A 12,797-nucleotide genomic window follows, 5' to 3' on the forward strand; every position below is an offset into this window, starting at 1 on the left:
CTGACCAACCCCTCAATAGTTGTTCTGCAAAAAGGTACATTAACAAGTATTCTCGACAGCTTACAAATTAATGTCCAGTTACTCCACAAATGGACGGGTTATTTTTAGAACCACAACACTTGAGAAACTCAACAATGCGACAGCAAACCTCAAACGAGTTTGAACCTTCACCACGAAATGTTTTAAATCTCACATCTAAATACACACCCTGTTTCCTTCCATCCACATTATTTATTTATTGAGATGTAGAACAAATAGTCATTCCGACAGCTTTATTCAACGTACTGCATCTCTTTGGAACTCCTTGCCTGTGGTGGATGTTTCCCCCTTCCTATAATCTAGACAGCTCTCCTGAGTTATTTTCATGTTTAATCATTTTCTTTTTGTATAGAGTGGCCTTTGCCTTGTTTGGGGCGAACATGCATAACAAACTACTTCAATGTGAAGATATTATTGTCAATTCAATTCTAGATCACCTTTATCAATAAGTACATTCTGTTCTAAGATGATTACTGACTGATCATTAATTACAACAATGAACCCAGCAAATTTTATTTCAATGAATTTAAAAGTAAAATTCACATTACCTGAGTTCGATGCGTCTATCGACAAAACTCAACCACCAAACCTATTAATAAAACCTCACGGGGAAAATCAGTTAAAACTAATGCAGTGTGAGTATTAACGTACATTGCACCCGTTTTATTGGCAATGCCAGGATAATTGGGCTTGAATCATAAAACATCATTAAATGTCGGGTAAACAAATACAAACAAAACTGCCATGTTCGAATAGTGCAGTTGTCTTTGCGTTATTCTCACTGTGCTTAGTTTGAGCAAGCGGTGTTTATAGCACTTCAAATACAGTACATGATGTGGCCAATGTACAGTGGTGCAACAAAGTATAGGTGTTTACTTGTTTTACAATATCATCCGAGGTCATACAGGACAGGATGCCCTAGGGTCATATCTCTTAGTTCCAGAACCATTCCAGAGGTATTTGTTTTCCCGAAATTCCGTTTCACCCTTTATTATTACCGCATAATATATCCAAAACACAAAATTACATAATTGTTCCTGTAAATAAATCATTTACGAACACCTGACACAACTTCATAGAAAGTGTTATATCGAAGCAGAGTAAAGGTTAGCAAAAAGTGGTAAGAAGTACAACAGTTGTGGAAAAAATACATGCCTTTTTAGAAAATTTCACTTGAAGTACTCAATGAGAGACAAAAATATATCACGTCTTATCCCAAATGTTAGAATATAAAAAACGTTACCACGGTAACGCTTTTTGGATTAAGAACGCATGATATGATTATTCGCCCTGCGTGGACATTTTGTGCTCCAGATTTTATGCAATATCAAAAAAATGTGACCATTTTAAATTAAGTTTTAACAGTTTAATTAATAGTGGATTAACAAACAAAAGTACACATTGCATTATGCCTTAAAAACAATCTGTGTTTATTTCTGCTGTTTTGCTCAAGTGCCAAACGCGAGCTCTTTGGCAAACCTGCTTAATAAATTTCTGTAAACAAAATTTATTTTGATGTTTGTGTACTATATGTAACAGGGCCTAGTTTCATTGAGCCGCTTAGCACAAAAAGTTGCTTAGCATGAACATTCTTCCTTGATAAAAACAGAATTACCAACCAAATTTCCACGTGATTTCCAGGACAAGCAAACAACAGCCGCTGCTGAAAACACCAGTAACAAGCAATATACAACAAAGGGAAATTTGGTTAGTAATTCCTGTTTATTATCAAGGAAGAAATTTCATGCTAAGCAAATTGTTGTGCTTAGCAGCTCTATGAAATTGGACCCTGGCTGGATGACAGCACTCAGCAGCACACATCAGACGACCTCGTTCCATTTTAATAAGCTAGCTTCTTAGTTTCTCGCTGCGCCGTGGTGTGCTGAATACCGATTGTTGTCGAAATTAATAGAATACCATGACAACGGATAAACAATAACACCAATAAAACATGTCAGCCTTACATCATTGTGAGACTTGGGTCCTTGGCTTCCGCTATGGCGAGCATCTATAGATTTTTGTCAGCGGTGGTTATTTGTGATGTGGTACTATTTGTCACGCGTCAAGCTGTATGTGACAACACCAGTCAAAAGTGTTTCAATTTAACAACATCCCATTTTGTTTTGGAGTTGATATTCGATTAACTCGTTATTAATATCACCAAAATGTTCAGGATTGTTAAAAAATTGGTATAAAACACAAATACCAATATCGTATTAAAACTTTCTTTCTACCATAAAACTGATAGAATACCATGCCGACGTTGGTCATAAATTAATTGCGTGGAGAACGACATCATTGAAGGACGTTGTGTTTAGCTTCAACTGCAGCGAGAAACAACCGAAGCTAACTATATAGGCATACAGATTTCTTAAAAGGTCAATGGCAATCAAAATATCTGGAGCGGTTGTTTATGTTCACTTGAAGGGTGTTGATACCTTTTTTGGGTTAACTTTTTTGCCATGATTGAAATTTCTACTCAGTGTGAATAAAGATGTATGTATTATAATTAACCTTTAGACGTTTCATTTAATAGTCGTCAAGTTTTTCAAGAAAATGTGAACATCACAGAGCAATGTTTTCAGGAGTCTCGTAAATCCGTTGTCCATGGTGAAATAATTTCTGTCTCACTTGAGACGAAACATTAGGTTAGTGAAAAAAAAAAAAACAGCATCCAAGCAAGTCATGTTAATAAGGGTAGCTTTATACAATCATTATCTGTTAAGCGTGTAGCTAGCGACCACAATAATATTGATAGCATAGACCCCAGCAAGCGCCTCATTTCAAGTTCAACGTGCGCGTACCTTCGATTTGCGATAGTATATAGCGCCACCTACTGGTGTGATCCAACAAGGTAGCCTTCGCTCCAGAAGTAAGCCAACCTTGTTGACTGGTTCCCTATCCTTATCCGCAAGGAAAAGGACAGGTATTGTTTGACGTCTACGTCGGATCCCAGGATAAGGCCATGTGAGATGATGCGAGGTCAAAGGTGGTTTTATGGACGTGGGCTCAGCGGCAGGTCTCTGGTGTGGGTGCGTTCGATTAGCTTCCCCGGGTCGACCCCGCTGTGTGGCATTTTTTCCCCAGGACGAACGTGTGCAGATAATTACCCACGTTCGTCCTGGAAAAAAACCCGACACACACCGGGGTCGACCCAGGGAAGCTAAACGAACGCACCCTGTAATTCACGAACCTCGAAGTGTGACGTCAGATGTTCGGGCTAGCCTACCCCAGGGGTGGTGGTAGCTGTATAGATTGGAGGAGGGGGGGGGGGCTGATGACTGGGTCTGGGGGGGGGTGAATACAGAATATTTCATCCCAAGTTGTGTTTTCTTTTTTATTACTGTATGTTTTCCCGGCCATTTTTAACAACAAGCCACTCATTTACAGTCGGCTTAAAGAAACACGTTGCTTCGGATTGGACTTTACGTCTCGAACAACACACGGTCGGCCATTTTGTGGAGTAAAAATTTGAAATCCACAAAATGGCCGACCGTGTTTTTTCGCAACGTAATATGAAAACCATGCAATTCCGAGGCATGTTTGTGTGGATCATTATAATATTCTACTTGTTTTTCTATCCAAAACTATATGCATTTCATAACAAACGGTTTCAAACGATTTTCAAAGACCAACTCGACTGATCAAAGGCAACGTGTTCCTTTAAACTATAACCAAGGCGGAAGGTGCACATAATCATGGGTGATACCGAACACTGAATACACATTGATACCTCACCATGCATTGCCTCGAAAGATACCCCTGTTTAACATGGTAATTTTGATTTACCTTGGACTATGTTAAGATAATCTAAAGCATAGTTAAAATCACCGTTTCTTATGTTTGTGGGTCAGGTGGTCTAGCACCCAGACACATCACACTAATGTGGGTCAAACAGGGCACTTTGGATCAGGAATCTGGGTCAGCATGGTTCCCAACCCAGTCTCAAGGAGCAGATTTAAACATGGCCACATTGAATGTCCAATAAGTAGCACTTTGATGACCACGTGACTTTAAACTTTGTTTCTGGCCCAAAGGAAACCAAAGAGTTAAAAATGATGATGGATTTGTGACCAAGTTTCCAAACTGATATAAAATATCATATTGCAAATAATATAGAAATACAATTATAAATATAAATTTAAGGGTAAATATTAATATTAAGATATAATAAAAACAAATCACGTGGTGTGATAAGGTACTTATGTTACCATGGGAAAAGTAGACTCTTTGTTTCGTTTTATTGGGCAAGTATACTCTATTGTGCCAAAACAATATTGTATTTTATAACTATGAGCCATTTCAACCTTGTTCTCAGTACGATGCAGAATATGATAATTTTTCGACCCCTCCCCGTATAGCGCCCAATAAGATTTTCCCTTTTAAGGTATTTTTTATACATTATTTGGTGGAGCTGGCAAATGGTTACAGATATTGTTCATCGTTTTGTATGAATATCCGATCACATGAAATATTATGAAAATTTGGGCTTAATTCGTTTTGTGGCTCAAGAAAAAAAATAATAAAAAATTTGCAAAGTATTTAGTGCGTAAACCCAATGCTCTTTAGTTTTTACGGCTTTGTGATTTTTTTTCAAAGGTTTTCAGATACAAGAAGTTATTTTTTTTATATATCACTTCAATTCAGGGGTAAATATATCGAGGATATTTATATTTATAATCAACTTCATAATCAGTACGTTTTCAGAATACATTTATATGACGATGTTATTTTATATGTACCAACTCCAACAATACTAGGTAAAGTGAATAAGACCTGGAAGATAGGAAACGTGACATATTTGATATAAAACGTTTCTTTTTGTTTTCTAATTATGAGGAGTAAAAACAAACTGTAAAACAAATGGTAATAATAACACTCTATCTGCAATTTTTAACATAACATGACCCAAATAGGTAAAATGAAACAGACTTGAAGCCTTGTCTTCGCTTTTTTAAATATTATGAGCAGAAATAAAGCGGGAAGGGGGTAGCGACCGTCATGTTTTGTAAGGTCTCGTACCTTGTCACACCACTAATTTATGTTCTAACACTTTGCATAATAATGTGCACACTGAACGCTGATATAATTACCAATCGAACAACTAAAAATAGATCATTTATGCCACAAAATCCACTCTTTAGCATACTTATAAACAGCATAACATCAAAAGGCAGAATAATTATTAATAACACAGTAGAATAACGGTGCGTTCGATTAGGATCCCTGTGTCGACCCCGCGGTGCTATTTCGGGTGAACCACTGACAAGAGCTAATCGAACGACGTCATGCACCTCGGGCCAGCCACAGGTGACCCGTTCCACAAGCAGTGCACTGGGGGCTGACCGGGGTGAGCCCCTGGACTGATCGTCAAAGCTATTCGAGCACACCGGGGGTAGACCGGGGTCAACTCGGGGAAGCTAATCGAACGCACCCCATGTGAACAGCGGAGAAGTGGCGTTTGATTGAGACAGAATCTTGATTTGTGAAGAGTCGAACGCAATGATTGTGCACAAGTTTTACCCTGAAGGATTCTGAACAGACTTTTCAATCATTGGCCCATTTGGACAATTTTGTTCATGTTAAATTATTTTCTTCTGGTTTCGTTTGGCATCCACAATCGGTTTCGGCAATCTAAAATGAAATACGCAAATCGTTTTGGGCTTAACCCGCCATATGCTTTCCTAAAACAAAAAGATTGTTATTTCTTATCCCAGTGTTTCACCAAAAGGGGTTTTCTCCTGAACTTTATTTCTTCGCCAATTGTTCCTCTGTAGGCTAGCGTCGCAACAAATTCACCACAATGTACAGTTAATTCATAATACTATCAAAATACATTGAGCTTTAATTTTCGAACAAATATAATTATTGTAAAAATACATTATACACAGAAGTATACGTTAACACATACTTTTTTAAATGAATGAAAACCCCATTCTCTCTACGGCAATAACATCAAGTTAAAACGAAGATAATTATTTATGTAGATTCCTCTAAACTGATTGGTTAAAAGTGGAGTCATTGAAATAGCTGGCTCCTTTTTTCTATAAAGATGACGTCATAATTAACACATTGCATTCATAGGTTGCTCGTGTACTCTGTACGCGTCCATTGAACGACAAGCGTTCCGTGGACAAAAATAAGGACATGATTTTGGTATGTTATTACACTTTTATTACATTTCTAAATCGAGGCCTGTTTTGTGTAGGCTTTGTCACCTCAGGAAATTGTTTACCCAATCAGATTCGAAGAATCTTGGTATGCCCATGTTTCCGCACCCACTAAAAGTCGAGAAAAAAATTATTAAAAATAATAAATATTAATAATGCGGATCTAGGGCCAAACGTATCAGACGATAATTACGCCATTATAAACAGAAGCGTTTGTAACCGTTTGTTATAAAATGCATATGGTTAGGAAGATGTTTTAACAGTAGAGTATAATGATCCACACAAGTATCACGCGAAATTGCGTGGTTTTCCTTTTACCTCGTTGACAAGAACGGTCGGCCATTTATGGGAGTCAAATTTTTGACTCCCATAAATGGCCGACCGTGTTAGTTCGCAAAGTAAAGGGAAAACCACGCAATTTCGAGGCAAATGTGTGTGGATTATTGTATTCTACTTTTAAAACATCTTTCTAACCATTATGCATTTTATAAAAAAAAGGTTTCAAACGCTTTTCGAAGACCAACTCGACCGATCCAAGGCAACGTATTCCTTTAACATTGCACCGTATACTGTTTTTTTTACAAGGTGCTGTGGCGCAATGTGCAGCCAATCAAACCAGGAACACCGGAACCCCTACTCTGTTCTATATGTGCAGTGTTTTTGTGTACGTGCGTTACACAACCCACGGGACCAACGGCTGTACGTCACATCCGAAGTACACACATCATTAATGTTAAGTGTCTCCCTTTAATGAAACATGTGTCACGACCTTTTTTTTCTGAGTTGCCCTGCTTGGCTTGGTGATGGATAATACACATCCCTATAGGGGATGGTTTGTGGTCTTACTCCACAAGTGGTTTTTAGAACCTAATGGTCAGCCACTTTAACAGTTACTTTTTGTCACTATTTTGCTTCCCCGGCTGGGTCTTGTTTCTTTTCAGCCGGGTTTCTCATTACTTTGCTTAATGTTTTATCATGTTCGACTTTTTCGTTGAAAAAAAAAAATTCCGAAGTGTTTTAATTTGTTCTTGCAAATCCTTTAACGGGAGACTGTAGAATGCTAGGTGGCAGCAGACATTTTGTGTACATTCCGATTGTTTACGTAGTTTAAGAATGCGCACATTACCGAGAACAATGGTGAATACCTGCCACCTAGCGTCCCAAAACTTCCCTTTTGCTCCTTTCCAGTTTGCTTGCGACTAAAATGAAATGCCCCGGAAAAAAATAAAATACACCAGTATATAAAAATAAGTAAATGAATAAAAAAATAAAAAAAATAATAGTAATTTACGAGAAATAAAAACATGCAATAATGAAAAAAAAAACATTTATGTTAGAATGGATCGAAAGCTAATCGCATCGGTACTTCAGTTACTACGTCTTGAACAGGGCAGGGGGACATACCCCCTCTCTTGATCATATTATTCCATCGAGCTTCAAGTGATCTTAACTTGACAATAATATGAAACACATTATACAGGGGTTGATAAATACGGATTCGTATAGCAGCCAAATGAATCAAACAAATTTCCTATGGTGTACAGACAAGATAACCGATCGCGTACGTACATAATAAATGGTAGTGTACGTACATAATAACTGATCGTACGTACATGATAAATTGTCGTGTACGTACAGACAACCGATCGCATACGTAAATAATAAATGGTCGTGTACGTACAGAATAACCGATTGTGTACGTACATAATAAGTTATTGAACTCATGTGCGTACAGTATAAAGTACCATGTACGCACACGGTAAGTTTGGATTTATTTCGTCCGACTCGATGAGTTATCTCAATGCGGCAATACGTTTCCGTGAATATAGAAGATCGACCAAGCAAGCTGTTTCTAATCGCTATTGGAAGTTACCGTCAACAACCTGACTCATGTAGAGCTTAAAGTTATTTTAACTTGACTCTTGTTGACGGTTGTCGGTCCCAAATTGCGAGTTGAAGTAGTTTAATAGGTCGATGTTGATTAAACCAAATTTGTTAATTCAACAGTTCTAGCTTTTATCATGTTTAATCATTTCTGATAAACAACAAATTAAATCACTGAGATGGAAAATTTGATTAACCTCAGATCAGAAGTTCAATAATCTTGATATTTAATAGTGATTTGATACTAAAGTTAATTTTGCAATTCGTATTCATAGTACTCACATGTCTTATTAATCAGTTCAGGGTTCGGGTCGTTGATCTTGTAAGTGTGTGTAGTGCAGCCTTGAGTCCCTGGTGTCAGACTGAACGAGCGGCAGTTGCACTGCTTGGCGCAGATCAAGCAACACTGCATCGGGGTCGTTCCAGTGAAGATGTCAAGGGTTTGAAGACACTTCCCGCTCGGTATGGCCACCGCGTTGCATCGGACTTTCAAGGGGCTGATCGGGGGTTGTGCTGGTGCCTCACACATTGTCCACTTCCCGAGCGAATCGCATACAGCCGCACCCCAAGTGTCAACATCTCGATTCATGTAGATGCAAGTTTGTCCGGCCGCAGGCTCTTTGTCAACTTCCCATGAGATAGTACGGTATTTTTCTTCGGTGTCACCCGTACACTCCATCTGATCTAAGGTGGCGTTCCAACCAATCCACAGTTTGGACTTGCCCGTGTAGTGATCTTTAAACTTTTGCCGTATCCAGTCATTCTCTTCCTTAGAGTTGGGTGTTGCGTAATCTGAGCAATGAGTCTTACACCAATCTCTGCCCGGCACGTATTTGAGGAATTCAACGTTTCGTACCAGGTAGCATCTGTCTTCACGTTGTAACCACGCTCGTGGGTTTGGCAGTCTAGAGCAGCCGAGTTTAGCCCCGATTACGGAATGCACGGACTCCCAAATGAACAAAATCACACCAACTTTAACCACGTCAGAAAACATGATTTCAAATGGTTGTTTTTTGTTCTGCCAAGATTTTAAAAATCAACCAAGGTTTAAAAAATCAGTCAACGTTTTAATAATCGGTTTGATGGTGGTTGTAAGCTGGTGATCGTTGTCAAACAATTTTATTTTACAGAATATCAATTCCAGTTGTTTTTAAATCTGTTCGTAGTGCGTGTGCAGTTAGCAAATCCTCTTGGCAAAACGATCTGCAGTTGTCAAGTCTCAAGACATTTGAAGTCATAAGATAGTGTGAGACACAACCAATGGTTGCACAAGTGCGTACGACTTGTCGGCTGTTGAAACTATGCATCAAATAGTGCCTTCATTGGTTGTATAAGTTTCACGAGCAAACAGACAGAGCCGATGCGCTTCGATTCAGTATCTACAAGACAATGGTATCCCTAAGATGGTTCGTTCTGTCTATTAGCAACCACATGTGGGCGTGCTCTGCGGGAGTCAGTTCCGTACGACTTGTCGGCTGTTGAAACTATGCATCAAATAGTCCCTTCATTGGTTGTATAAGTTTCACGAGCAAACAGACAGAGCCGATGCGCTTCGATTCAGTATCTACAAGACAATGGTATCACTAAGATGGTGCGTTCTGTCTATTAGCAACCACGTGTGGGCGTGCTCTGTGGGAGTCAGTTCAACTTGCGCAGTAAGTTACTGTACCTTGCTAGACAACCTATGTCTACTCATTAAAGGCAGTGGACACAATTGGTAATTGCTCAATAGTCAATAGTCAATAACTCAATAATTATTAGCATAAAACCTTACAAGGTAGCGAGTGGTAGGGAGAGGTTGATAGTTTAAAATTAGAGAAACGGCTCCCTCTGAAAAACCGTTGTTTTTGAGAAAGAAGTAAATTCTCGCTAAAATACTTGAATGAAATCCAGACCTCCGCTTAGCCCAAAGCACTCGCTTCCAATGGAAACACATGTTTTAAAGCCCTCCCCCATGCACGGCTAGACTGAATTTTGATGAACTCATGAATTAAACAGCCGTCAAAAAGAGTTCACGCATCTAACAGCCGTATAGACACCAAACCTCTGCAGCAAAACTAATTGGCTATTGACTTTGTGTCGATACAAAGACATCAACAGTCAAGGCTTTCCGTTTACACAACACATGTTTTCATTATAAATATTAGGGCCTATACACTACATAGGTAACCGAAATTTAACCACAGCAATTCAGCATACTCGATTTTGCAAATGTAATCGGAACACTGTAGAGGTTTAGATGAAATAATTTGCTAATCTAATCAACCATATTTAATGTAAAATTAATCTAGTTGTTAACCTAAAGTGAAAGAGAATTTCATGCAGTAGGATCAAGGAACCGAACCGAGCCGAACCTAACGGAATTGATGAGCTGAAGTCAGTTCACGGTTACAAATACGATATTAGGCAATTATTAATATCATATTTCTGACATTGAAATCAATTTGACATGTAAAAACTTACGTATTGAAGGCACTTTATTAAACACCTTATTGTCAATGACCAGTTTTCTCACTTGGTGTATCTACAAATTATGCAAAACAAATCTGTGCAAATTGAAATTGAAAGTTGCAGGGGAATAAGTTTTTAAAAAACATATTGTTGCACAAAATTGTGTGCGTTAATATGAATAAACAAAAAGGCTTCAGTCATGAAGTCTTTTAGTATTTTGAGTGAGAAGTACATCTTTTTTTTTACATTGTACGTTAATTCAGCGGGAACCGTTTCTCACAATGTTTTGTACTATCAGCAGTGCCCCATTGTATTACTGTTTACCAAGTACGGTTTCAAGGTAGAAATTATTTGACTAACTTCCAATAGTTTCCAGTGTCTTTTAATAAGTTCGCAACTTTGATTAGTAGGCCTACAATGCATTTTTAGAAAAAAAACAACACTAGCAGTAAGATTTAAATAATTTGATTAAATCTTCGTGATTGTTTCTCAGCATATACAGTTTATTTTAAGGCTCTCTTGTTGTATCCCTTATTTGGTTCCCGTTGTAGTAAAAAACTTAACAATTCAATCTGAGAAGATTGAGTAAAACCTAAACTGTCTCAATATTTTGTTCGCACATCAGTCCGACTATTACTGTCCACAAAAACAACTCCACTGAAAAACAAGGGAAGATTACAAGAAAAAAATATTAAATAAACGCCCATTCGCAGAATTTGCATCCCTACTAGTTAAACTGCGAGTGATTTTTTTTTTTTTTTTTTTTTTTATAATTCTTCCGTCTTTTTGTTCTCAGCCAAAACTGTTGATTTGTTAAGGTCGTCTTGGTGTTTTGTTCAATGTATTAAATTTTCCTCTCTTTTTTTATCCCCCTTGCTGGCATTTTTAACAACTATATTTCTGTCAAAACGTAATATTTGATCCAATCCGATGACCATAATACCAATCCGATGACCAAAATCTACGAAAAAACAATAATAATAAAAAAATCGCCCAGAATAGCAACAAGCATTTACAGTAAACCACTGCGACCTTCACTATCTCACGAATATAGAAGCTGCATTGCCGAAGGCCTCTTTTCCAATATCGATTTGTTTAATTTTTCTTTTATTAAAGGATACGGTTTTGTTTGAGTATTTAAGGAGGAAAGTATAAATCGAATCACGAAACGTTGAAGGCTCAGGGAAAAAACCTTTCCTGGACAATGGATGTGATTGTTGGTTAAAATGAGCTGAGGGAGCGGCACAAACTGACCCAATTTTCAGGTTAATTATTTTGTTTAGTTACACAACGGTTGATATGTTGATTCAGAATCTGAAACAATTCTTTGTTCTTACACTGAGACCAACGGTGTCTGTAGAAAACGTGTTTTGTTGTTTTGTTACAGGGTGTAATTTTTGTGAGTACTCCACACTGGAGAGCTGAAAATATAATATAATAATAAAATCGAAGTCTTGTATAGCGCACGTATCTATCGAACACGTTACTCAAGGCGCTGAGTTATACAATCTTGATGAAGTCTCAGACCCAATTATAATTAGCACCTTCTAAAAGGTTTGACCCATTATAGTTAATCGACTCACTGACTGAATGACCCATTGACCCATTGGCTCAGTGACTCACTGACTCAGTTTCTCACTAATACCCATTGACTCGGTGACTCATTGAACTTTTGACTCATTAACTCAATGACTTATTGACAATGCATAATTATTCATTCCATTCAACCAATGTCCTTAACCGAGCTTAACGGAAACTCGCGTCTCAATGCATAGTTCGTCTTTATCGAGGTCTATTTAATACACGTGGGCCCACCTTCATAGAGCTGCTAAGCACACAAATTTGCTTAGCATGAAGAAATTTCTTCCTTGATAAAAACAGGATTACCAACCAAGTGTCCATTTGTTGCATATTGCTTGCTACTGGTATGTAATCAGCTGTTACGTGTTTATCCTGAAAATCACGTGAAAATTTGGTTGGTAATCCTCTTTTTTTTATCAAGGCAAAAATGTAATGCAAATTTGTATGCTAAGCAGCTCTATGAAATGTGGCCCTGGTAATATAGTTGTATCAGACTGTACCATCGATTGAGGATGTGGAACACCGTCCACTACAGAAAACCACAAGTGCATCCTTGTTCCAAGGTCAACCCAACCTGTTTAAACATGATTTTCAGTAAAATAAATCAATAGTTGTTTTAGACAATGGAAGAGTGTTAATCATTTACTGGTACGTGGGTAGAACACAAAGAAT

This window comes from Asterias rubens, chromosome 14 (assembly GCF_902459465.1).
Source record: "Asterias rubens chromosome 14, eAstRub1.3, whole genome shotgun sequence".
NCBI classification, from domain to species: Eukaryota; Metazoa; Echinodermata; class Asteroidea; order Forcipulatida; family Asteriidae; genus Asterias; species Asterias rubens.